We start from the raw sequence: 8,446 nt of genomic DNA, 5'->3' as shown, positions 1-8,446 counted from the left end.
AAGCTATTGCGAAGCGTGCTCAAATAACGCTCGTTCTTCACAGTTTCTTCAAAGAAAAAGGGTCCAATAAGTCCGTGACTGGAAATTGCTGCCCACGCTGTAATCCCCGGAGCATAATGTTGTCGTTCATGAAGCACTTGGGGGTTTGCAGTGGCCCAAAAGCGTACATTTTGTTTGTTAACCACACCGTCTAAATGAAAATGCGCCTCGTCTGAAAACCAAACGTTGTTGAGAGTTTCTTCCCTGTCCTCCGCCCATTGAGCAAACAGTAGTCTCTGCTGCGTGTGTTCTTCAGTGAGCTACTGTGCACAGGTTACCTTGTATGGGTACATACGGAGGTCACTTTTAAGAATGCGTTGAACGGACCGTCTGGATATTCCCAGTTGCACAGCTGCCTTTCTACACGATTTCCCGGGACTTCTCTTTACGGCAACTCGTACCGCTTCAGTATTCTCCGGCGAACAAACAGGCTTAGGCCTAGGTCGCTTCGCTTGTAACACTGTTCCTTCCTGTACAAATTTATCGTACAACCTGTGGATGGTCTTCTTGCAAGGGACCCATCGTATGTTAAACTGTTGTCGAAAACGCCTCTGAGTCACAACAAGGCTTTTCGTTTCATGAAAAAGTAACACAATTGCCGATCGTTGCTGTGTCATCAGTCTTCCATTGTCAGCCATTGCTGCTTACTAGTCTCCTAGCGGCAGTATCGTGAATTACACGTCATTTCGTAACTCATTTGTTTTTCCAAGCTCTGCTAGTACTGCTGTAGAGACCCTAGCGAAATATCTAATGTGCGTCGTAAATTGTGAAAGAAACAGTTGGTAACACATTTCGTGCGCCACCCTGTAATTCAGATATATTTACATCCTTTACACAATAGTACAAGAGTAATTACTCTTTGGATCATGGGAGGAGAGCAGTGAACTCTTTGGAATATGGGAGGAGATCATTGTACTCTTCGGACCAAATTTGAGCTTGACCTCTGCCTCTTCCCCCCCCCCCCCCCCCACCCCCCTCCGCCACCCCTCTTCAGCCTCCACTATTCTCCTCTATTCTAGCCTCCCCTTCTTCGCTCCCATTCCCTCTTACTCTCCCGCTTTGTTATTTAATGCCGAGCAAGGTAGTGCTGTGGTTAGCACATAGGACTCCCAGTCGGGAGGGAGACGATTCAAATCCACATCCAGCCATCCAGATTTAGCTTCTCCTCGATTTCTCCAAATAGCTTAAGATATGTGCAGAGGTGGTTCCTTTGAAAGAGCACTGCCGATCTTTTTCCACATCCTTCCTTAAGGGGGGGGGGGGGGGGGGGTAGGACGTCAAACGGGTCGACTTGGAGCAGCAGAGGCACCACAGGACGTTTTAATTTCCATTGCCTATACTTTTGCAAATGAATTCATAAAACTTTGTCAGCATAATCTCGGAGGAGTCGGATTCACACTCATAGTAGTGGAAGCTCAAAAACATAACAAAATAATTTTTTGTACATGTGAAATTTCATCATTTTTTTCACTTACTATTGGCTGGATTTGTTGCTATAGGTACATTTTTCTTCATAAGTAAGAGAGATTCTTCGATGAATTTTGCACAGCACAGAAACCATACTCACGGTTGTAGGGAACTCTAAATTTAGTTAATTTATGAAAAAATGAATGAGCTGTTACATTTTAAACTTCATGTTTAAAAGAATCTCATATTTTGTAGTCAATTATCTCAATTTTTACCACAGTTTTCAATAGATTTGGAAAATTCTAGACTTTCATACACCCGTAAGTATGGTTTGCACGCTGTGCAAAATTCATCGAAGAATCTCTCTTACTTATGAAGAAAAGTGTACCTACAGCAACAAATGCAGCCGATTGTAGGTGAAAAAAATTATGAAATTTCACATGCAAAAAAAAATTTACTATGTTCTGTTTTTGAACTTCCACTGCTATGAGTTTAAATCCTGAATCCTTCCTGGTCGTACTGACAAAGTTTTATGAATTTATCTGTAAAAGTATTGGCAGTGGAAATTAAAGTGTCCTGTGATGCCTCTTCTGATCCAAGTTTGACATTCTACCCCCCCCCCCCCCTTAATTTGAGCTTGTGCTCCATCTCTAATGAGCTCTTTGTCGGCGGGACGTTACACACTAATCTTCCTTCCGTTTTTCTTCTATGTAATTTCTTCGGAAAATGCTGAAAAATAAAACAGGCAATCAGAGATCTTCCTACAACACCACTCTCATCCAGTGATGATGACAGTTGTTCATTATATATCATGCAGATTGAAGAGGCATAGGCTGCACTGAGGTACTCTGCACACTGTCAAGCCCTTATACATGCTCTCTATGATATCTGTAATGTAATCCAGGTATCTGCACACATGCATGATGGAATATTTTGTCTACCTTGCAGGTTCAAACAGACATGACAGGTATAGATCGCAAGAAATATTGAGGTATGAAGTTCGCAATATACTATGGAAGTTCTTGCTCTCATTTTTCATACTACATCTACAATAAGTGCGTTACAATCACATTTTGATAATACATCTATAACCACTGAATCACATTTGTTTTATCATAACACATTTCTAACATGTAGGTTACAATTTCAGTTACTGCTACTATTACATCTTTCGTGTACCTATAGGTGTCTGTTATGATTTCTGTGCTTCACATTAATATAACATGTAGGCTACACCAGCACACCCAGAAGAAGGCAACTATAGCTGTGGCCGAAACGTTGGTTTCACAAGTAATAGTTTTTTTACATGGTGCGGTACCATACCCAGAAAACATTTATATCAACTGCCTGTGTTCCCGGAAGTCTAAGCAATTATGTTACAATGTCAGTTCATATCTTTCCTACGTGTACAACACGCACGTCAGCACGTTCTGTTCACAACCAGTAGGTTAATGCTAAATCAATTTTAAGTAGCCCTCTATCGCCGACGCAGCTGCTGACTAGCCATGCCTTCTCGAAAATGGCTTCATGCCACAATGCTCACTTTATCATCGAGTATGAAGCGTTTGTAATCTTCTCTCGCTAATACCAGTTTACATTGCCTTATAGTATCGAGTCAATTTATCAGCATCATGCAATACACGTTCTCGGTAATCATGAGCTATTAATCCCTTAGCTCATGGGCGTTTCACGCCTTTCGCTCTACGCATTACGCCTTGTGTTTCCATTTTGGGAGAGTATATTTTTCCTCTCAGTCCTATGCTTCTGTAGCAATGACTGCCGATTATGCATCTTTCATTACACCTAGTTTATTTTTATCTACACATCGGATTTTTTTTTTCCTTTTTTGGGTCATCAGTCTTCTGAATGGTTTGATGCGGCCCACCACGAATTTCTCTCCTATGCCAACCTCTTCATCAAACAGTAGCATTTGCAAACTTGCAACCTACATCCTCAATTATTTGCTGGGTGTATTCCTATATCTGTCTTCCTCTACAGTTTTTGCCCTCTGCAGCTCGTACCAATACCATGGAAGTCATTGCCTGATGTCTTATAGGATGTCTTATCATCTTCTCCCTTGTCCTTGTCAGTATTTCCACTTATTCTTTTCGTCTCCGATTCTGTGCAGAACCCCCTCATTCCTTACCTTATCAGTCCAACTAATTTTTAACATTCGTTTGTAGTACCATATCTCAAATGCTTCGATTCTCTTCTGTTCCAGTTTTCCCACAGTTCATGTTTCACTACCATACAAAGCTGTGCTCCAAACGTACATTCTCAGAAATTTTTTCCTCAAATTAAGGGCTAAGTTTGATACTAGTAGAAGTCTCTTGGAATGCCCTATTTGTCAGAGCTAGTGTGCTTTTGATGTCCTCTTTCCTCCGTCCGTCGTTGGTTATTTTGTTGTCTAGATAAGTTTCTCGCCATTCTCATATCTGCTACTTCTCATTACTTTCGTCTTTCTTCAGTTTACTCTTAATTCATATTCTGGACTCATTAGACTGTTCATTCCATTCAGCATATCACGAAATTCTTCTTCACTTTCACTCAGGACAGCAATGTCATTAGCGAACCGTATCGTTGATATCCTTTCACCTTGAATCTTAATTCCACCCCTGAACCTTTCTTTTATTTCCATCGCTGGTTCTTGGATGTACAGCCTGACCAGCAGGGGCGAAAGACTACATCCCTGTCTTACACTTTTTTTTAATATGAGCATTTCGTTCTTGGTCGTTCAATCTTAACTTTCCCTCTTCGCTCTTGTACATATTGTATATTACCCATCTCTCCCTATAACTTACCCCTATTTTTCTCATAATTTCGCACATCTTGCACCATGTTATGTTGTCGAATGCTTTTTCGAGGTCGGCAAATCTTATGAACGTGTCTTGATTTTTCTTTAGTCTTGCTTCCAATATCAAGCGCCGCTTCAGAATTGCCTCTCTGGTGCCTCTACCTTTCCTAAAGCCAAACTGATGGTCATTTAACACATCCTCAACTTCCTTTTCATTCTTCTGCATATTATTTTTGTCCGCAACTTGGATGCATGAGCCGTTAAGATCACTGTGCAATAATTCTCGCACTTGTCCTCTGTTATATCGTGCCGCAAAAGGACACCTAGCGTCACCGAGAAGCATCAGTGAACATTTTGTAAAAACATTGTTCCCCATGACATGATCTGTTACTTCTCGATTTTTGTTTCAAACAGTTTGTACAGTCCGCTTCCGTAGCTGCTTAGCTAAGTGGTCAGCGAATCTGACTGCTACTGGAGGACGAGGGTTCAGTTCTTGTTCGCTGTCAGGGCCTTTTCCTTGGTCAGCAGTACGGAGTGCAGTTAGCCTCGTGAGGCCAAATGAAGCGCTTTGTGAGTGATAAGTAGCGGCTCGGAGTTCTGGGAAACTGATGACGACCGGGAGAGAATTTTGGCAGAATATGACACAGCGGCCAGTTGGTACTGAATGACTTGTCAGGGCCAGTACAAGGAACTGGAAAAATAGTACGATTTCGAGCGAGTATCACACAATATCTACATGTCAGGCGTCTCTACATCTACATAGATACTCCGCAAGCCACAGTACGGTGCGTGGCGGAGGGTAGCCTGTACCACTACTTGTCATTTCCTTCCCTGTTCCACTCGCTCGAAGGAAAAACGATTATATATACGCCCCCGTATGAGCCCTAATTTCTCGTATCTTATCTACGTTGTCCTTAAGCGAAATATATGTTGTCGACAGTACAATCATTTGAGAGTCAGCTTCAAATGCCCGCCTCCAGGGATTCCCATTTGAGTTCCAGAGAGATCTCCGTAACACATTTCGTTCGAAGCTACTGGTAACGAATCTAGCAGTCCGCCTTTGAACTGCTTCGATGTCTTCCTTCAATCTGACCTGTTATCGATCCCAAACACTCTAGCATTACTCAAGAATAGGTCGCACCAGCGTCCTATATGTGGTCTCCTTTACAGGTGAACCGCTCTTTCCTAAAATTCCCCCAAGAAACCGAAGTCAGCCATTCGTCTTCCCTGCCACAGTTATCACATGCTTTTTCCACCTCATATCGGTCTGCAACGTTACTCCCAGATTTATACGACTTGGCTGTGTCAAGCAGGACACTAGTAATACCGTATCCGAAGATTACCCATTTGATCTTGCTACTCATCCATATTAACTTACCTTTTTCCACATTTATGATTAGCTGCCTTTCATCGCACCAACTTGAAATTTTGTCTGAGTCATCTTTAACCCTTCTACAGTCACTCGGGACCTTTCCGCACACCACGGCATCATCAGCAGACACTGCAAATTGCTGCCCACCCTGTCCGCCAAATCATTTATGTGTGCAGAGATGATATCAGATTTCCCTGGGGCACTCCTGACGATCTTCGAGCAAATCACGTTCCGGTGAACCTGTTTCACATGCTCATGCCTTCGTTAACAACATACAATGGGGCACCGTGTCAAATACTTTCCGGAAAACTAGAAATATGGAATCTGCCTGTTGCCCCTCATCCGTAGTTCTCAGTATATCATGTGAAAAAAAGGGCAAGCTGAGTTTCGCACGAGTGATGCTGTCGAAAACCATGCTGATTCGTGCACAAAATTTTCTCTGTCTCAAGAAAGTTTATTACATTCATAGTGAGAATATGTTCTAGGATTCTGCAGCAAACAGAAGTTGGATGTATTTGTCTGTAATTTAGCGAGTCCGTTCTTGCAGTCTTCTTATATATTGGAGTCATCTGCGCTTTTTTTTCCAGTCGCTTGGGACTTGGTGCTGGGAGAGAGACTCACAATAAACACAAAGTAGGCGAGGGACCATTGCCGTCGAGTACTCGTTATAAAATCAAACTGGGATTCGATAAGGACCTGGTGATTTATTTGGTGTTTCTATATGCCAGGGATGCTTATTAGTCTGTCATCCATACGGGAGATTGTCCGATGGTCAAAAGACCATATGTTTGTTCGAGTCTCCTGTAGAACGATTTCTTGAAGGTGAAATTTAAAACTTCGGCTTTCGTGTTGCTATCTTCAACTGCCGCACAAGACTGGTCAACAAGGGACTAAATGGAAGCCTTAGACCCGTTTTCCCATTTTACATAAGACCAGAATTATCTCGGGTTGCCTGGCAGATCTTTTACTAAGGTGTGACGTTAGTAGTAGTTGTATACTTTGCACATAGATCTTTCCACAGACGCACGAATCTCTAATCTGTACTAACCTTCGCTTGTCGTCATTTGCGCGTTCCCTTTTGAACCGAGAGTGCAACAGCCTGTGTTTCCTCAGCATACGCCGAATTTCGCTATTAAACCATGATGGGTCTTTTCCGTCCTTTATCCACTTACTAGGCAAGTAACTCTCTAGACCACGATTTACAATCTGCTTAAATTGTTCAAATGGCTCTGAGCACTATGGGACTTAACTTCTCAGGTCATCAGTCCCCTAGAACTTAGAACTACTTAAACCTAACTAACCTTCGGACATCACACACATCCATGCCCGAGGCAGGATTCAAACCTGTGACCGTAGCGGTCGCGCGGCTCCAGACTGTAGCGCCTAGAACCGCTCGGCCACTCCGGCCGGCAATCTGCTTAAACTTTGCCCGCAATTCCTCTGCATCCATCTTACTGGACCTAAGTGACGCCAATTCACTGAGATGCTAATAACTGCTTTTCTGCTCTATCTAGCAAAAACAGTCTCCTAAATTTCTTGACTGATTTATTAACGTTGTAAGTAGGCTGTTTAGGTTTTTATGTTGGTAACGCCACGTAGCGCTCTGTATGAAAATCAATCACTGACTGTGCTGTGTACAGTCTATGGCTGGTTGGCATTGTTGGAATATTCGCTATTGTAGTGACTGAGATTATATATATATATATATATATATATATATATATATATATATATATATATATATATGATGACTTTAGAACATTATTAAGGTAAATTTAAGGTAAATACATTGTTTGTTACATATCAAAATCTTTCATTTGCTAACTGTGCCTATCAGTAGTTAGTGCCTTCAGTTGTTTGAATCTTTTATTTAGCTGGCAGTAGTGGCGCTCGCTGTATTGCAGTAGTTCGAGTAACGGAGATTTTTGTGAGGTAAGTGATTCATGAAACGTATAGGTTGTTGTTAGTCAGGACCATTCTTTTGTAGGGATTATTGAAAGGCAGATTGCGTTGCGCTAAAAAAATATTGTGTGTCAGGTTAGTGTGGATCAGAATAAGAAAGTTTGAGTACGTTGAGTTTTTCTCAGCTGTTTGTAAATCAAATAAAGTAGAAGTTTACTAGCACAGTCATTTATAATTTTCCAAAGAGGACGTCTGAACTTTCGTAATCATAGTTGCTATAAGGGCATCATCATCGCTAATAACCGTTTCTATATTGACATTGTTGACGAGATCCGACCTATTTGTAGCTACAAGGTCTAAGATGTTTCCATTGCGTGTGAGCTGCCGAGCTAGCTGCTTAAGGCAATTTTCAGAAAACCTCTTCAGAAATCCAGAATGAGATTTTCACTCTGCAGCGGAGTGTGCGCTGATATGAAACTTCCTGGCAGATTAAAACTGTGTGCCCGACCGAGACTCGAACTCGGGACCTTTGCCTTCCGCGGGCAAGTGCTCTACCAACTGAGCTACCGAAGCACGACTCACGCCCGGTACTCACAGCTTTACTTCTGCCAGTACCTCGTCTCCTACCTTCCAAACTTTACAGAAGCTCTCCTGCGAACCTTGCAGAACTAGCACTCCTGAAAGAAAGGATATTGCGGAGACATGGCTTAGCCACAGCCTGGGGGATGTTTCCAGAATGAGATTTTCACTCTGCAGCGGAGTGTGCGCTGATGTGAAACTTTCTGGCAGATTAAAACTGTGTGCCCGACCGAGACTCGAACTCGGGACCTTTGCCTTTCGCGGGAGAGCTTCTGTAAAGTTTGGAAGGTAGGAGACGAGGTACTGGCAGAAGTAAAGCTGTGAGTACCGGGCGTGAGTCGTGCTTCGGTAGC

At 42.5% G+C, this 8,446-nt stretch overlaps 1 non-coding gene across 1 annotated transcript; it reads right to left on the bottom strand.

Annotated features, from left to right (window-relative positions):
• Positions 1-8,013: 8,013 nt before the first annotated feature.
• Trnap-cgg (transfer RNA proline (anticodon CGG)) lies at positions 8,014-8,088 on the bottom strand. The gene has a single exon. It is a non-coding gene; the product is annotated as a tRNA-Pro (tRNA).
• Between the last annotated feature and the right edge of the window lie 358 nt (positions 8,089-8,446).

The sequence above is a fragment of the Schistocerca serialis genome, chromosome 2 (assembly GCF_023864345.2).
Source record: "Schistocerca serialis cubense isolate TAMUIC-IGC-003099 chromosome 2, iqSchSeri2.2, whole genome shotgun sequence".
Lineage (NCBI taxonomy): Eukaryota > Metazoa > Arthropoda > Insecta > Orthoptera > Acrididae > Schistocerca > Schistocerca serialis.
This window is presented reverse-complemented; position numbering and strand designations above follow the sequence as displayed.